The sequence below is a fragment of the Motacilla alba genome, chromosome 2, assembly GCF_015832195.1.
Source record: "Motacilla alba alba isolate MOTALB_02 chromosome 2, Motacilla_alba_V1.0_pri, whole genome shotgun sequence".
Lineage (NCBI taxonomy): Eukaryota > Metazoa > Chordata > Aves > Passeriformes > Motacillidae > Motacilla > Motacilla alba.
The window spans coordinates 74549806-74569376 of record NC_052017.1 but is presented as its reverse complement, the minus strand read 5'-3'; positions in this window follow the sequence as shown (position 1 = coordinate 74569376).

The window sequence follows — 19571 nt, the reverse complement described above, 5'->3', positions numbered from 1 at the left end:
GCACATCTTTTTCTTTGTGTAGCTACTATTTTTTTTTTTTTAGCAATAGACTCAACTGATATTACCCATCTGAACCATATAGATTGTTGTGCATTATAGCAAGGTCAACTCACTGTAAAGTCTATCTGCTGACAGCCATAATTACTACAAAGTTTTACACCCACACAAGGCGTGGACTCTTCAACACATAAAAACTTTCCTGAGAACTTATAAACCACAAAACTGCATTACCTCTCTACATGAGCATGTGGGCAAGCCATGTCACTTATCCTGTCTATAAGAAATTCCTCAGGGTCCCCTTTGGAGTAACCTCCAGGACCAGCTTAAATTTGGCCTTTATGCTTCAAGGTACTCCAAGCAAATATCCTTAACTGCTGTCTTTGGACACACCAGAATCAGCTTTCAATGAATGACTTATCCATGTAGTAGCACAGGGCTCCCATGAAAACCTTGTTAAATTATTCATATGTGGGGAATGAATTCATGTATGAGGAATAGCAAATAGTCACAAGCAATATGCCTTTTAAAAAGTACAAAAAATACATGCTGTAAAACATTTTCTGTAGTATGATTTCAAGCATCTTTATATATGTGCAAATATATGAGAAACAAGGGAGACAGTATCAAATCCATCAATTTAATTGTAGTAATATAAGTCCTACATAAAGACCCAAAAAAATCCCCTGGATTTTTGACATTTCAGGTCTTATTATCTCAAAATGCACAAAAAGAAGATAGAATGATTCTAAAATAACATTTGCCATATTTGAAACATCTGTTCCAGTCTGCACTTATAATTCTCCTGAGTTCTCATAGTTTCCTTTCATCCTATCACATATTACTCAAAACAATGTAAAAACAGAAGTTGTCTGAGTTTTCAGGGCAATAGGAAGCAGGAAGAGCCATGTACATATCTCCATGCCCATGCACAGAAATAAAAACATGCTATAGACAGCAATGTTTATCACTTGAGCAATTTTTTGTATTGTCTCTGCTCTCAATTCAAATAATTTCAGTCCTTCCACTCCATCTAAAAACATTTCTTATGATACTGCTGAGAACTCACATATAAGTTAGACTTAAATCACAGCAACAGGAACAAAAAATTAATAAAAAAGCACACCTTCAGATGTTACCATTGTGTTTCAAAGTACTTTTCTGTGACAAAAGGTATTAAATTTTTGTAATAACATATTGGACTGTGGCTCTGATTAAGGGAGGGAAGAAGATATTTTTAAAAGGTATTTGAAAGATATTTGTGGGCTCATTTTGGGATTATTTCTTTATAGGAAATTAATAGATATTCTGCAATATTTTTTTCTGTAAGGTAAATGATTGGATTCTTCTGTGAAGATACTAGATCTTCTTTTACACAAGAACACTGTATAATCCAAAGCAGAAAATATGATAGACAAAAAAAACAATTAGAATTACAATTAGAAATTGTACAGGTAGAAGGAGTGCTATAAGCAAAATAGGTAACTCAGAAAATGATTGATTTGATTTGAACTCAACTGTGCTATTTTATACAACTGTTCTTAAAGTTGTGGATCTAATTACACCCTGATATACAATGGTGGATTAGGAACTTTAGGCAGCTACCCTATTGCAGGCATGACAAGCGACAGTCATAGTGCTGGGTGTGTTATAGTATTCCTTTATATAACTGATTTGGTGATATCTTTTAAGGTGAATGCCCCCAGTATTAGTACACTTGTTCAGAATATATTCTCTCAAAGTACTAATTCTCTTACTCATGAAGGTTGAGCATACAAATTAGAAACCCCTGTCACTGTACCAGACACTTCCATTGCAGATAGATTAAAAAATAAGCATGCAACTACTAAGAGCCTGATTTCAAAGTAAGAAGCAGGGTAAAATTACTGGCAGCATAACAGACTTACCAGGTAACAAATAAATTAAACTGAAATTTTCCTTAAGGCTTCACCAAAAATCTCCCAATTAGTGCTACAGTATTTTTAGACAATATTCTTTCACATTAGGGATGAATTAAAATTTTTCATGTCCATTTTTGTATCCATGTGTGACACATTTTAGCCAACCTGGATGGATAGCTGAGGTCATTGTCTAGATACTGCAACCATATTCTAGTAAACTCAGCCATGACACCAGCTACATGTGTCTTCAGTGGCTTAGTAGTTTGGAAGTTTTTATGTAAAAAGATACCTCAGTCACTCAGAAGAAGTGAAAAGCATTAATTATTTTGCTCAGAGAATTTGCAATGGCTTTGTAAAATATTTATGGTAGTATTTTTTCTGTATTCTAGAATAAAGGTAAATCCCAGTATGACCTGTTAGACCAATCAAAACTAGGGAACAGTCAGAACCAGATGAAAGGTAGCTTTAACTATTAGTCACAAAAGAGAAATGCTTCCTTGGACAATGAATCATTCAACAAACAAACAGAAGTCAATTTACTTTGAGATATTCCTAAGAGACAAAATAGAGGCATTTGTATGATAAATTATTCATCATAGCTTATTCACACAATTTTAATTATTATATTCTTTCCATAATAATCTAAACATAGAGAAACTGAGGGGACTCAAAGACTCAAGACCATTGATTGTAGGATACAGAGCTTTCTCCTTTTTATTGACTGCATGTATGGGGACTAGATTCAATGAGTAAAACCTGGTATCACCTGTAATCTTTGTGGTTCATGGAAAAAGAGCCAGTGATGATGAAAAGGAAATAGCAAACCAGGGATATGCCCTCAAGAGCTGCTGGGTGAATTCAGAGGCAATTAAAAGTATTCAGTCCTTTAGGAGGTGCTTTAGGAGGTCCTTTAGCCCAAGGGCTGTTACAGGAGTAGTGACAAATGGCTGCTTCAGAGAGCAGGACTGAGGAGATGAGGACGTGCCCAGGCTTCTGCATGCTGCAGTGTACCCTGCCCTGGTTAGAGAGTGAAACATGGATGCAGTGACTTTTCTGCCCTTGTCATGCTGTTCTTGTGAGGTGAAAAAGCTGAGTTTTCAAGAGCTGAAGGGTCTGTGCTCTTCACAGGGAATGCGTGAAGATCCTTTCGTTCTTAAATGAAGAAAAACCTCAGCACCAGCCTCACATAATTTGTAATCCATCTTGCAAATTTTGGCACAAGGCAGTAGTCTTAACTGAGTTAAAAAAAATAATAAAAACACCACTGGAAAAGTGCAAACTGTTGAAACCATCATACCCAGATGACTGCCTCCCTTTTATATTTTCTATACTGAGATTTTCTGCTTTACTTTAAAGAGTGATTCAAAAGTTGAGCATCAGAACAGCTGATAGGAAGTGAGAGAAAAGTTAAACTCCAAAAGAGCACAGTCAAACTCATTTTTATCTCATTTTTATTCTTTTATGCATTAGGATGCAGATTAGAAAAATGATGGTGTGAGACCATATTCTGACAACAACAACAAAAAAAAACCCACTAACACCACCTATTTTCAAGTGCTTGCTTTTCTTGCAGAAACTTTTCTTTCATTTTTAGTGAGCTGGCTGTTCTGGGAACAAGATTACTTGACCAAAAAAAAAAAAAAAATCCCCCTTCCCCCCCCCCGAAACCCCCAAACCAACAACTACCACTAACAAAACCCACACTAGTCCAGAAAAAAAAAAGAAGCAAACAAAACCAACCTAGATTACAAAAGCAGCAGTACATTCTGTGTGATTTTGGTGTGTGAACATGATTTGTTTCATTATGTCTTAGAAGAATGTATGAGAGTGAAAAATGTTATCTATAAACATGGAAAAATCCCAGGGGTGGCTCTTCCAAATGTTAAAGATACAAATTTGTTGTCTACATTTATATATGTATGTATGTGTATATATGTGTGTGTGTATATATATATATATATATATATATATATACACACACACATGCTCTGACCCTACCTGCACCATACAGCCACCCTCAGAGAAAAATTTGTTTTCCACCTTCCAGAAGAGGCTATGGTAATAATAAAGCCTCATCCCTGAAATGTTAAGATAAGTTTATTTTTCTTGTTCTGTACTTCAAAGGAGCTCCTCTTTCCCAGAGCACTGTCATGAAGTACTTATGTGGAACACAGGTTAGATTCAAATTAGAATAGGATAAACAAGAAAGTATTGCAGAGGCATCTGAGTCCTGTACGTTTTGGAATATATAGGATACAATCCAAATTCAAAGAGGGAAGCAGATTGATTTATCCAAACAATTACCATTTTCCTCTTAAAGGAAATTTTCACAAATAAAAGTTTTCCATTTTAAGTAGGTTTTGTCAAGACAGCAATGCTAACTCAGAAACAAATAAATTATGACCCTCAGAAAATACTGAAGAAAACAGAAAGAATGAAGTCTCTTCTATCCTAAAGCTCTTCTGTTGAATAATCTCCACATATATTCAATTTGATTAAGGCTGCTGGCACTGTGTGGCAGGAGAGGTCACAGAGTGCCATGGCCATATCCTGTCCTGCCCCAAGTTTTCTATAACCCTGTCATGTCTGTATGTCAGAAGAGACATGAGATGGCTGTGGTGGGCACCTCAGCCTTAGCTATGCTAGGGGCCTGCTATTTGCAGTACTGCACCTTTCCACCCAAGATGTGCTGGCAATGGCCTCCAGAATCTGTGTTACACAGCTATCAGGCTGCTAAAACAGCCTTTGAAATCCCCAAAAAACTTCAAGGATTTCAAGCAGATTTTGTTGTCACATAATTCCTCCTGCTCTCCCTCAAAAAACGCAACCCTCCACCTTAGAATTTCCAAGCCATTACTTGTTTTTGAGTTCCTCTTAACCCACTATTAAATGAAAAGCTCTTGTGAAACGGGAAGAAGAGCTTCTAAAGGAGATGTAAATAGTGTCAGTCCCTCAGGATGAAATAGGGTCAACCAGTACAAGCCTCTTCCAATTATACATCCAGCATATCCTTTGCAGTATATGTTTTGTTCCAGATCTTCTAGAAATAGTTCTTCAGATGGAAAGTCTTTTCAAAAGAGGAATCTTGTCTCACCTTTTACCATACTAAGTTGCTGCCTTTTCAGCTCACCCCCTGACAATTACACTGTTACTGTCCCATGCATAACAGCCATAACTGAGTGGCTAAGATCTTATATAACCTGGACTACAGGCACATTAAAAACCTTCATCAGCTATCCTCTTTCTGCTCTAGTGAAACAGTTAAATTATGATTTGCATTTGGAGGTGACCTGCCTGAGTTACAGAATGCTGCCATCATACAGACAATATGTTGATCCCACTCTTAGCTCTTCTCTTGCCTCTTCAGCAAAGGCACAATTTGATTCCTGAAAGGCCATCTTCAGTAGCACTACCCTGTTTATGATGGCTCCCAAGTGAGATGAGGATGCTCCTGAAGGTGAAATATCTACCTCCTGCAGTCAAGGAAGCAGAGGCACCATTTTTTGAGGTATTCGCTAACTGCCTACTGCTTGCAAGGGCACATTATTCCCTGAGTACTGTACAATTAAGACAACTCCAGGGACAATTCTTTTCATTCTCCTGTGCACCTTGGAGTAACTGTCTCCTGCTGTGTTAACTTCTGCCCAAGTGCTGGTGAACAGGCCAGTGCATGTAGAAGCTGAAGACAAATAATGCACTTAGAAAACAGAAAGGGAGAATATCTTAAGCTGTCCTTCACAGCACTGCAGGATGGCACAAAGACAATGAGTCCACCACAATTTTACAAAGACTCAAGCTATTTTTATGCAATTCAAAAGCAGGCATATAGGAGCTAAAAAAAAATTAAAAAAAAAAAAAGTCTATCACAGCCATATAGAAGAGCTAAGCTCTCTAATACTCTGATTTGCTACCTTACTTTAATACTTCTTGAGAGGGAAGTAATACTACTGTAGTACAAAGGAAGGTGAATGCGTAGCACGTTAAGATCTTAAAATCACTGCAACACTGAATTGCTCTTATCTAATTTCTTTATTTCTCTTCTTTTTTCCAGACTTCTGACTTTGCCACACTTAAAAATACTTTTGGTTTAAATAAAAAGCTAATCAGAAGACACATGTTATACTTTTACTGCCCTTTGATCTCTGCTGAGTAAGACATGGCTACTGGACTTAGAAGTAATTGAATGAGTACTAACACCTCAATTGCTAGAGGTCTCTACTGAACTTCACAGCAGACAAGAAGTATATAATAAATTTTACAAACATAATTTATATCTTTAACTTTCTGTAATTGTATTATCATCGATATAATACAATTTGTGTTTCAAATGCTGTGTCAAATGTAGTGCTCTTCCATGGGAGATTGTGAAATGACTGCATACCCACATAGACACAAATAATCTGTTTTCAGCCTTCCTGAGGAGAAACAAGTACTTCTCCAGAGTGAATTATATGAATGAAGTGATTGCACAGACATCTGCTAAACTTGTTTACAAGAACTCCAGTCCTGTCAGGCTTGAGACCAAACCCATCACCGCTTTTGAAAGCTGCTATTAAAGTCTGTGCAGTTCAGTGCAGTCACATTAAAGCCTTTAAAGTATTACTAAAGTCATTGAACTGACAGGAGACGAAGTCAAACTCATCTGCTCCCAGGTTTACCAATGAGATGCGAGTAATTCCTGAAGCAAAAACATATCATTCACCAGGAAAATAAACCAAACCATTTACTTAAATTTCTAGAGGTTTCACATTCATTGCATGTTTTGTATAAATACAAACTACCTTTTTCCATTTACACTCTCATTCTCCACATGCGTAGGGCTAAAACCCCCAATACAATAGAATTTTTTAACATGGATTTGTGGACAGGCTTTTTTCTTTACCTTTTCAGTATCATTTACGAGATAATAATAGACTGGATTTTATATGTATGTGCACGTAGACAGATATTTCAACACTGCTCTGACAATTATTTAATGGTGCAAGGCAGGGAGAGGTATGTTTTAGAGATATTGGGAAAGTTGGCCTATGGAACATCAATGAAATAGCATCACATGTTGGCATTATTAAGCTGCAAAGTTTGTCTGCCACAGATGTTTATGGATCAGTGGATGCCAATGAGAAAAAAAAAAATGTTTTCAGGCTGAGATTTTTTTTTCCCAGAAGTAATCTTTTCTTACAGAAAGAACAAACTCTTCGTGAACAAACATTCATTGGGATTTTTTTTCTGTCAAAAATGTTCTTTTAAAATTGTGACAGGGGATCACATGCAAATAGGCCCATATATTTTAAAAATGTCATAATATACTGCAAAATAGGTCTCCATACATAATAGCGCTAAATGAGCCAGATACATAATGATTTTAGACAGCAGAAATATCTGAGGATCAAAGACCATTGTTGTACAGTGGTCTAAGATGACTGACTGCTTGGCCAGTCCTTGGAAGGTAAGCCTTATTGAACTTGACCTTGAGGTCTCAATTAGATGACATTTTTCATGAAACTACATAGATCTTTATATCATAACAAGAAGAAATACTGCTTCTACTGTATTTTTTTCATTCAGCTGCTAACAGTCTGTCTTTTTTCTTCATTCACAAAACACAGTATTTCAGAAGTATTATTGCTTTTTGGGCTCATTATTTACAGTAGCTTTTCTTTTTTTAAAAAAAGTAATTTTTTCCAATTAAGCACAACAGTCATGCATTTCCCTCACAACTTTCTGACACTACTTCATGACTATGTAATCAGCCTTTCAGAGTAACAGTAAATTCCATATTGTCTTAGAGAGGAAAAAAAAAAAGTGTAGGGTATGCAAAGCAGCTAGAAAATAAATTTGCCTTTTATCACAGCAAAATTTCACAGAAAGCATGGCTGAAGATATACTCCCCTTGTCTGGATATACTGATTTCCCCCACCTCATTTTTTTAAATATTAACATACTGGTGCAACTTTTCACTGAGTCTAATGACAGTGGAGTTTCAGACAAAATTTGTTTCTGGCTTCAGACATAAATTTCAGTAATACTGAAAATACCACCCTGTTATAAGGGCATGATCAGAGCTGGTGTTCAGTATAAGCAAGGAATAGTGTTGTTCAGTGGATTTCCCCCTCTCATAGGCCCTCAAAGACCAGTCAAAGATGGGTTTGGGTTGAAAATGATCCTTAAAAGTCATCTAGTACAACTCCCCTGCAAAGAGCAGCAATATCTTCAAGCAAATCAGGTTACTCAAAGCCCCATCCAACCTGACCTTGAATATTTTCAAGGACATCCATCACCTTCCTGGGCAATAGTTCACCACCCTTATTGTAAAAAAAGGGCTTACTTCTATGTAGTCTGAATGCACACTCTTTTGATTTAAAACAATTACCCCTTGCCCTATCAGAACAGAGACTTCTGAAAAGTCTCTCCCCAGCTTTATTGTATGTTCCTTTTAGGTAGTGGAAAGTCTCCCTTGAGCCTCTTCTTTTCCAGGCTGAACAATCCCAGCTATCTCAGCCTGTCTTTGTAGAGCAAATGTTCCATCCTCCTCTGGACCACAGTTCTATGACCTTCCTCTAATGGGGACCTCAGAGCTGGATGCAGCACTCCAGGTGGGCTCTCACCAGAGTGATGTAGAGGGGCAGAATCTTCTCCCTCACTCTGCTGGCCTCACTGCTTTGGATAGAGCCCAGAATGTAGCTGGATTTCAGGACTGTGAGTGCAAACTGACAGATCAGGTCCACCAGCACCCCCAAGTCCTTCTTAGCAGAGCTGCTCTCAATCTCTTCATCCCCCAGCCTGTATTGATACTGGAGGTTCCCTTGACCCAGGTGTAGCCCCTTATACTTGGCCTTGTTGATCATGAGGTTCACGTGTGCTCACTTCTTGAACATCTCCAAGTCCCTGTGGATGGCATCCCATCCTTCGGGTTTGTCAACTGCACCACTCAGCCTGGGGCCATTTGAAAACTTACTGAAGGTGCACTCAACCATACTGTCTATGCCACTTGATATTAATCAGCCCTGGTTCTAGTATGGACTCCTGCAGAGAACTCTTGTCACTAATCATCAGGTCATTAAGGCATTGATTACTGCCCTCTGGTTGCACCATTCAGCCAATTCTTATGATGTCATGTCTCAGCTTCTTCTCCTCTTCTTCCTTAACCCAACCTTCTCCTCACCCTCCCTTTCTAGCTCATCTTTGTGGTGTGGTTCATCAGTGTGTGTAATCCCAATCCAAATTTCTGCATCCTACTACTGACCTGCTTTGTATTGTTTCTTAGATCCTGCAAAGGAGAGGGAATTCTCTCCTCTTGCCTATGCTGAACCCCTCAGTGAACATGTTCCAAACCCAACAAATTTCCTTGGAGTCTGTGAGGAACTGGAGAAAGTCAAATATCCACCAAGAGCTGCCCCAACCCAAGCACCACTGATCTTCGCAAACTGATTGCCACCAAGATCTTCCAAACTATTACACTGGGAAGATACTAAGCAGCTGTCATAAACCTGAGTTTCACAGAAACAGGATATGTTACCTCTCAAAATTCAAATCAGTCAACAACTGCCATCAATGGTTTAAGCCATTTTTGAGATCTGTGCTCAGAAAATTTATTTACTTTTTTTTTTTTAGAGGGCTTACAGAGGTATGATTGTAATGATTCAAAACATTTTAACTTTCTGAAGTGTTGAGGTTACATTTAATTCCACATCAAAGTACCTGAAAACATGAATTACTTGAATGTGATATCAAATCACAGTTTAGGTTAAGTTCCTGTGGAATTCCAGGAGCATGGCTCACTCAGGAGGAGCTTTTGTGCTTTGTAATACTGGATTGCAATTTTTGAAAGGCACAAGTACAACTCAGACGTAGATCTTTTGTTGAATTTCAACATGATATTAATACTTAACATTCATTCCATTTTCTCAGGGTAGAGATTGAACAAAAATATTAAACTTTGGCAGTAAGGACAGTAGAAACCACATGGTAACATTCATCTCTCCTTGGAGAATGTACTGCATATCTAAATGCCCTGAGTCAGGTGGGTACTTGGAAAACCCTAATATGCTTGGTTCATTACTAGTTATTGTGTTGCATCAAGGCACTAACATGAAAGTGGTTTTCCTTTTAGGGATTATAAATAGAAAATGAAAAAACTACTCATTTTGTATACAAAGAGAGAAAAAAAGCACTTATAAATACTCCTGACACAAGTACAATTTGTAGCTATACAGAAAGCAGCAATACAAATCCTACAGTAATGGTTTTGTCATGGGAAAAGCAATTTTGAAAACAGGAACTTATTATTACCCTAAGCAGTATAGTTTCCTTTATAGCCACATATACTCTAAGAAACACAAATATTGATGCTTAAAACGAGAGAAATAAAGAGGAAATCTACAAATAATTGTGTAGAAACCGTGATTTTGTAATATATACTCAAGCTGAAAACATAAACATAGAAATTTTAAAAGCCATTTAGCAAGATATGTTAGCATAACAGATCAGAAACAAGAAACATTATTTTAGTTAGATTTGTAAGCTTAAATATGTTCAAAATTGTGTTTGGAGGGATATTTTTGGTTTTTTTTCAGTTGTCAACCACCTGCATTATTTAGATCACATTTAAAACACATATGTCACTTTAAACTCCTTGGGGCCCTTTAACATGATAGCTTCCCAAGCATATGTGATTTTTTTGTGAAGAAATCTTTGTGAATATGCAAAGAGTGCAGCTGAGTGCTGCAATGGTATCAATTCAGACTTTTAGTAGTCTCTATAGGATCTATTCAAATTCTATATCTATAACCATTTTTTTAATCCAGCATTAAGTAACTGGAGATCTTAAACAATTCCAAGTGCTAAGGGTGTCATCTTTGCTTAAAAGCAATACTGTCTTTTATATGAGATACTACTATCCCTCCTGTGAACAAACAAAAAACCCATCAAGCACAATTTTACAGGTATTTAGGCTTATGAATCTAACTAAAATCACATGTCTTGTTTCTGATACATTATGTTAAGGCATCTTGTTAAATTGCTTTTAACTTTTTTATGCTTGTGTTTTGAGTCACAGGATGCTTTGAAAACTGTTGACTTGATAAGGACTGGGACTGCGTGGGCAGTGCAACAGACAGCTATTATGAATTCAGTAATAGCTCACATGCAGCTCTGGATATTAGAAATGGATTTTCTCATGTCACAGTCCTTCTTGCATTGATCATCTGATCAATGATACCGAGAAGGAAAAAATGAACAAAAGGAAGCTTGAATACTTTTCTTAGCTCAGCAATGAGGACTGGCCTCATCACTTCATCCTCCCAGATACCAAGCAATTTACTGAATCTAGAAAGAAGCTACAGGGCTTCTGTAATGTAGTCAGTGCTGTGGCTTATTCCACAAGGGGCTGGATGAGTTCTGTATGCTTTTGCCACCACCAAATCTCCAAGTCTCCTTTATTTTACCCAAAGATATAGAGTTCCCCAGCTCCATCTCAGATACCTCTGAGATTGGCCTGTTTATCATTTACTTGAAGTAAACAGAACACTGAAACCAACAGTAAAAGTATTGCTTTCTAAGAAAGTATTAAAATAAGCTCCAACAGGAAAAAAAAAACACCTTTCAGATCTTGAAAATAGGGAGTTCATGAGATTCACAGACCTTTGGAAAGGCGGTTTGAAGGAGACAGGAGAGCACTGGAAGCATTGGGTGACATCTACAGTGCCTTCAAAAGTTTTGAAAGAGAGAGAACCCATCTCCCTTCATTCTGTTTCACATCAAGGAAACACATCTACTCCCTGCTATAGCATAGCCTGAGTTGCCTGACCAGCTGAGGCCTGATGGGATGATATGGAGCTTATTTCCAGAAGCTCCTTATCTCTTAAAATATCCCCTGCTATCTATTTCCCAAATGTGAATGGAGATACTAACTACTGTGAACACTGCTGCCAGAGATTTCAAGGGAGTGAGAGTAGCACTTCAGGAAGGTTTGCTCAATTTGAACATGTCATGAGGCCAAAAGAACTGTGGAAAACACAACAGACCAGCCACATCACAGCACTGACTTTTTAACAATAGTGGCAGGACTTCGGGTCAAATGTCATTTACTCACTTGTGCTTTCTTGTAGCCTTCTGCAGTATTTTACAGTTTATCATGTACAAAACAAGAGCTCTTCCTGTCTTGAGGGATAGGAAACCTTAGGATGAAAACTTTAAAATACCCAAGATCAGTTTAAAGCTGTTATCTAGGGCCTGACAAAAAAAATAAATGATTGTGGTGTAGACTATGGTATTTAATATGAAATGCTAACCTCTTTGGCCATGTAAGAAAGATAACCTGGTGAATTTAGTCTGTCTTGTTTTTTGAAGACTGAAAATATATAGGAAAAAAGAAGATTAAATCAATGAATTCTTCAACAAAATGTGAGAAAGTAAGCTGAAACAGTTAATTCAGTCACATTTGCAGGTGCCCCAGACAGAGAAGGAATTGAGAATCTTACTCCATGTTCTCAGGAGGTTAATTTATTATATTAGAATCTGTATTATATTAAAGAATGCTATACTATAACTATACTAAAGAACAGAAGAAAGGATACAGACAGAAGGCTTAACAAGAATGAATAAGAACTCTTAACTGCTTCCAGGATCCAGACACAGCTGGACTCTGCTCCATCATTAAGTTAAAACAATTCACATGCTGGATAAACAATCGCCAAATCACATTCCAAAGCAGCAAAACACACTCTGAGGGTTCTCAGCTTCCCAGGAGAAGAATCCTGGGCAAAGAGGATTTTTCAGAAAATATAACAGTGACAAGTTAACATCTCATCTCAGTTTTCTCAGTAGTATTCCACCAGACAAGGAAGAACAGCCCAATAACTATACCAGATTTCTCAGAAGTTTCCACTGTTGCTCTATGTGAAACAATTCCAGGACCTTCCATGATACTCTGGCATCTTATTGCACATCTTGATACGCTTTAACCTGGAAATTCTTAGCCAATGTAAGAAAATTTAGTTATGACCATCTTTTTCATCAATTAATATATTTGTAGGAGGTTTAATGTACAGAATTCTGAATACCATTGCTTGTTTGTGAGACACATCACAGTTAATTTGGAATCCTTGCACACTTACATGATCTTAGCTTAGAAATTTCTACATGTTTAGTACTCTAATTTCTTTCCTAGTGCTAAAAATTATGGTTTAAGTCTCAAGAGCTTCTTCACAATTAGTAGTATATCTAATCACCTAAAACTACTACTATGTGATTTCTGGTTTTTTATGAGTATGCTGTAGTTTCACATTTCAAACCTACCTAGTTGATTAAATGATTTATGACAGTTAAGTTTTTGTTGTCACCTTATCGCAAAAGTCCCATACCTTCGTAGTGCTTTCTCACGGGTAGACCCTCACAGCACTGACTCCCTCTTCTTCACAGCACAGCCAACTGAGTCCAGGTCTCTTCTTAATCAGCTAACGCACTCTTATAGAACTCTTCTTCTCATTGGTTACAGCTGTGGCTTGTTAAAGTCAGGCCTGTTCCTAATCTTTGATAATTGGTACAGCTGCAACTCCTCAGGGGTGAGATTACCTTCTGCACTACCTTTATTTTCTTACATTCTCTCCTTCCACAAGTTTTGTTTCTTGGCTTGGCATTATTGTGGTTATTGTGCTACATAATTTAATTTCATTAAACCAGCTATTATGCTCTGGGCAAGTCCGTTAAAAAAAAAAAAAAAAAAAAAAAAGACTCAACTATGTTTAGTCCAAAGAATTTTGCCATGTTTTCCATTTTACAGTAGTCTTTTATTCTAGAAATGTTGCAATGCATCACATAGTTTTAATTAGACTATTACAATAGCCCTTACCCATGCTTTCATTATAATACTTATTGTTGACTGTAATTTCCTCTCAGATCGCCTGCCAAATTCAGCTTGATAAAAATGACAGCAGCAAATTTCGCTGCCAGAATTATTTTTTTAACACAATCTATAGTATTTATATGTTGTGACATTCATACATTTTTTTCATATAGGTTCAGTGGCTGCAAATTCTTATTAAACATTAAGGTAAATATAAGATTATTTTTGTCTGCATTCATGCTTTTTATCAGAAATCTGTTTATTGAAAAAGTGGCAATTGGGTATCCCCTTGTCACTCATAGTAGTCACAGAGCATGGATATGCAGAACCCCAGGGACTCCTGCAAGATGACAGTTTTACAATGAAACAAACATTTAAGAGTGAAACCACCTCTGACAGAAACATGTACTTTGTCACATAGTTTCTTATCCTTCAGTTACATTCAAGTATCTGTATAGTAGAAGAAGTCACCATTATGCAATATGGAAACTAATCTATGTTTAAACAGTATTTTTTCTTTTTTAACCCACACTTGTTCTCTCCTTCAGATCATATTACAGCCCCACAAACAGTTCCACCTTGGGAACAGAAATTATCACCTGGGAAGGAAGATTAATTGAATATCCACAAACTCTGTCTCATGGAGGAACTGTTTTGCTCATGTTCAGTAACAGATAAAAAAATTTACGATGCACAGCTAATCCCACTTCTTCCTTCTAAGAGGGAGATGAAAGAAAGGGAAAACAGATCTGTTAGAAATGGCAGTTATTACACCTAGGATACCATCTGACAAGTTCAAACACTGAGACAACATCAGAACGAAAACCTAAAGGAAATAGTGTTGCAAGCATTCAAGCCCTGCGCTGCTCATTAAGCAACCTGTTTCCCTATGTACTCAGAACTTCAAACATGTCTTTGTTCTTAACATTTGCTTTCAAGATTTATAGGCAAACCCACTGTGCCTGACATAAATGCTTGTGCACACATTATGCTTGCAAAGCCTCATAATGGGCATGCAAATTGATATTTATTCACTCAAAGACAGTAACTACGAATAACTACTCCTGCTGCAGTATCCATTGGGAGTAGCTGTGATACATTGGTGTATCCATCAAAATCTTCTTTCAGACAAGCAGTTTTCATCAGGTAAGAGGTATAGGGATTTTCCCCAAGCAGTGGTCAGCAGGTATAGAGGCTTTTTTTTTCTGCTTTTTTGGGGGTCTTGTGGTTTTGTTTGCTTGGGTTTTTTAAGCATTAGTAAGAACAGCCACCAAAGAGCTCTAGAGGCTGTGCAGCAATAATTGCTGGAGCTGGCTGACCTCCATTGGGAGGACTATGTGAAACAGAGAATGGGCAGCAACAACCCTTCCAGTACCTTCAGGTGAAATGCTTGTTTGCACTGTCATTAAAATGCAATTATGGATGGTTTTACTTTCACAGAATCTCATTCTAGAGACAATGAGATTCTTGCCCTAGCAACCATGGAAGCTGGATCAAGTGCTCTGCCTCCTTCTCTCTACACCCACAAACCTGCCACAGGAATTATCATCAGGCTTATGGAGATTAATTTAAGATTGCAAAGCTCTGATAATGAATTCTCTAGCAAACAAACACAAAATGCTTTTAACCACCAGGCCTTTAGCCAAGAACAGTAACAAAAGTCATTATTTCCTCCCACTACCTTAAAAAAAAAAAAAAAAGCATCATTTTCTGATGCTGTTACAGCTCTCAGTCGAAATCAGTTTAACACTACCTTTCCCTCATAAGGATAGTATATGAATTTTTGAACTTTATAAATAAGAACAACCACCAATTATCTGCACTGTTATTAGTAAGCTAAGAAAATAAATGTGAAATTAATTATATTATGCTCAGAGAAAAATCACAACTAGAGTTAACACACAGAAGTTTTCTCTGTGGAGAACAGAAGACACACTACCTTCTCATTCAGCTTCACAATTCACATATGGTTAAATCACTGCTAGCATTTTTCTGCTGAAGAACTGTTGGAATTAATTTTGTGATGCAATACTGAGAAAATTGATCAAATATTTTGTTAAGTCCCCAGGATGTGTTAAGAAATGACTACTCAGTGTGTTAGCTTTGTGAAAGGAAACTTCAACTGCATTCTGCTTTGAGCTATTTTCATACTTCAGCAGATCAGTCAGTTTAGATTGATCAAATGTTTACTTGTAATCAACATGATCAATTAAAGCATTTGATTTCAATGTAGTGACTGTTCAGAGGCAAAACAAAAGAGACCCTATAGTATTCCCATCTGGGATGTCACATGCTCCATGACTAGCACTTGATGTTTCAAGGACAGTGCACTTTTTTCTCCTAGCATTCAGAGCAAAAATTCTCTTACTTTCCAAAGTACACAGTCATTTCAAATTGTACTGTCAATGCATTAATAGAATACAGCCCAAAATTTGTATTTGGAGCAGAGAGTGGGAGACACTCAATCTATATAAAACAGCTAGCTGGTTTATATTTTGAAGAGATAAGGCATATTTTCTATTCTCTTGTTTACTAAGAAATAACCAAAATTAATTTAAATTCAAGGTAAAAGGTACTTTTATTAATTTGTGATACAGTTTAGGAAAAGGACACCAAAAAAAGCTTCACAGAGTGGTGGAAACCTGAAAAGGAGGTGTTGATATAATATGTTTTATACTGTGCAATTAGTTTGTATTAAGCTAAACCTAAGTCATAAACATCATTACTTCTGTGATTTTTAAAGTTTGGATGACTTTCTTAGAGTATAAAATACTCATTCATCCTTATTCCAAAATTATTTGAGAACAATTGTGTCCCCATTATTGTTCCAAAAATATTCTTTTTTATAATTTAATACTTTCTTTAGACTTAATGGCTAATGCAGCTGAAACAGTGATGAGTGGTGACTGGTGTTCCTCAGTTCTTATTCTGCTAATGTTCTGCTATTGCTATTACTCTGAACTCCCTTATTTAGGCTTTCATTGCTAGCTTGGAGAAGTTCAAGATGCATGAAAATAAACGCTGTTCTTAGATAACCTGTGTTCAATACAACTTACTTTATTGTGGAAGAGGACACTGCTGCCATGTTAGACTCACTCCACATATATAAAAGATCCAGGACTGAGGCTTCTATCTTCTGAATTTGCTTCATGATATTCTGCACTATGCCTGAGGCAAGCTTTTAACTTCCAGACTTTATGCCTGTTTTCAAAGTGAAAGTGATATGGCCCTAAGACAATTTTATTAGCTTTCTTTCCTTTTTTTCTTCTCCTTACATTTTTTGTACATAGATCGATCATAAACATGGATTTCATCTTGCTTTGTTTACATAGAACAGATTTAGTTCCCTTATAAATCTGCAAAATGGAAATAAACACTTGTGAATGTTGTCATGTTTAAGCCATTAGTCACAAGCCTCAGAAGACAAATTACCCTAAGTGTGGTTCACAAACAGCAGAAGACTGCTCATTCTAACTCATCTTTATTACAAAAAAAGAAAACAACAAAACTGAATGTTGCCACTGGTGCATTATCTTTTTATCTGACCATTTAGGTAAGGTTTCATAGGAAAGACAACAGTAATGGTAGAAAGATGGCTTTTATAGAAACTATTTATTTTTATTTTTATTTTTTTGTATGATGAAGTGTAAGACAAAAACATTTCTGTCCTTAGTTGGCCTGTTTGATACTGCATCTTCCTTCTATATCTCAAATGAATCAAGTCAATTCTCCAAGACAACTCCATCAGGCGAAAAGAGAGGACCACTATGGGTAACCCAAAGATATATACACACACTGATGAGCCTCTCCAGGTATATCAGGAACTAATTTCTGTTTGTTTTTTCCTCTCAGCAGAGGTCACTGGTTTTCATCTCTGCTTTACTCAGCTATTCTTCTCAGAGAATATGTAGGAATCTTTGAAAATAAAACTTTGAAAACTTTACCGGTTTGAAACCATGTCCAACATTTACCGGTGTGTTCTTAAATTACTGTAGGGAAATATGACTGACAGAGGCAGTTAGTAAAACTGCATAGGTCTCATTACACTCAAGTAGAAGAGGGCTAGAACTGCATTGTTGTAGGCTTTGAAAAACAGGCTTCTGGGAATGGAATTGTATTTAGAAGAAGGAATTTGCAATCTCTTGCTGTTCAAAACTAAGGAACTCTGAGAAGCACTAGAAGAATATAGATATAAAAATTAATTTAGAAAGGATTTAGACACAGACCATGATTAATTTGCAACACTAGGGGATTAATCCAAAGACCCCTGGTGCCTTTCTTGTCCTGCCTTGTAACATCACTCTTTTAGATATTCAGTTTCTTCTATAAATGTATTGGTATTCTGATGTCAGAGTAATATAAAAAAGACATATTAATCCTAGTTATTAGCAAACACATCAGTAAAATTCTGGTTCTAGCAATGCTAAATAACTACAAGATGAACTCCAAGCTATCTCCAGTCATCATGGTTTCTCAGGCTTTGTAACTCCATTACTACCACTGTCATATTTGCGAGAAAAAGCACCACAATATCTTAAGTTACACTAACACATCCTCAGTCATCTGACAGAGCTCACTGGAGACAGAGGCCACAGAACTACTTATCCAAATTTCACATCAAGCATCACATCTTTGAAACTACTCATTACACCATTAAGTCTACCAACACATGCCATATCACATGCATTTGATTCACTGAACTTTTCGGACAATGGGGGTTGACAGGATGGGTTTCATCTTTTGTTAAAGGAATTTTTTTGGGGTTGACAGGATGGGTTTCATCTTTTGTTAAAGGAATTTTTTTTTGTTGAAATAGTTGTTTTTATTGTTTTGCTTGCGTTTCCCTGTTTAGTTAAGTTTCTGCAGAAGTCCACTGGGGAAGTCTTCATAGTAAGAAAAAACAGGAGTTGTGGAATCCTTTGAACCCTCCAGGGAAATCCCCAGGGCCTTGCCTTAGAAGAATATACCATAGAGTCTCCACCTAGGCTGAAAGAGAAAACTTCCCCCATGGAGCCTTGCACAACACTAGAACCACCCCAGTTCTTTTCCCCATATGTCCCTAATTCTTATGTCCCTAATTCTGTTTCCTCATTGGTTGTATCCCTGGTGGCCAGCCCCATCTTCCCTGTAGGGCAATGCCCTTTGCCCTGCCCTTTGTGCTCCCCCCACACCCTCAGACCATTGGCCCCTGACCCCATATTTGTGCACACCGCATGGTTTCATCTTTTGTCCCTGATCTCCCTTTGGCATGCTGGAATAATCCTTCGCTGGAATTTATCACACAGAAGGAAAGCCCTTCTGGCTCTCTTCGCTGAGCTAGCCATGGTGAGTGTGATGTGTGTGAACTTGACTGCTTTGCCTGAGTGCTTACCCAAGTGGCTTTTCCCCAGGAGATGCTAACTGGGAAATATGTAGCAGCATCCACCATCTAAACCCCGCACTGCTACATTTGATTTTTAATTTTAATTCAAAAATTGAGAAATATTTTTAACTACTTACACAGTTTAAATAGCACAGGGAAACTTATTACATGATCCAATCAGTAAATTTCTGAGGAAAATCATGCTTTCTTTCTCCATCTAGGCATGAAGCAATAGTGTGGGTTGACTTCAAACATTTTCTAGTGCTGTCTTGTTAGCATGCAGAGCACAGGAAAACACAGTGTCATGAAAAGTTAGCATCAGTATGGGGATTCTGTCCTTGAATATGTTATAATGGCTCCCAAGTTTCATGTGTCCCCATATATCAGCTGTATTTCCTGAGAGGTTATACTTCCAAATGCAAGGTAAAAGAAATCTGGTAAAACAGGAATAGAAAAAGCAGACCTGCTG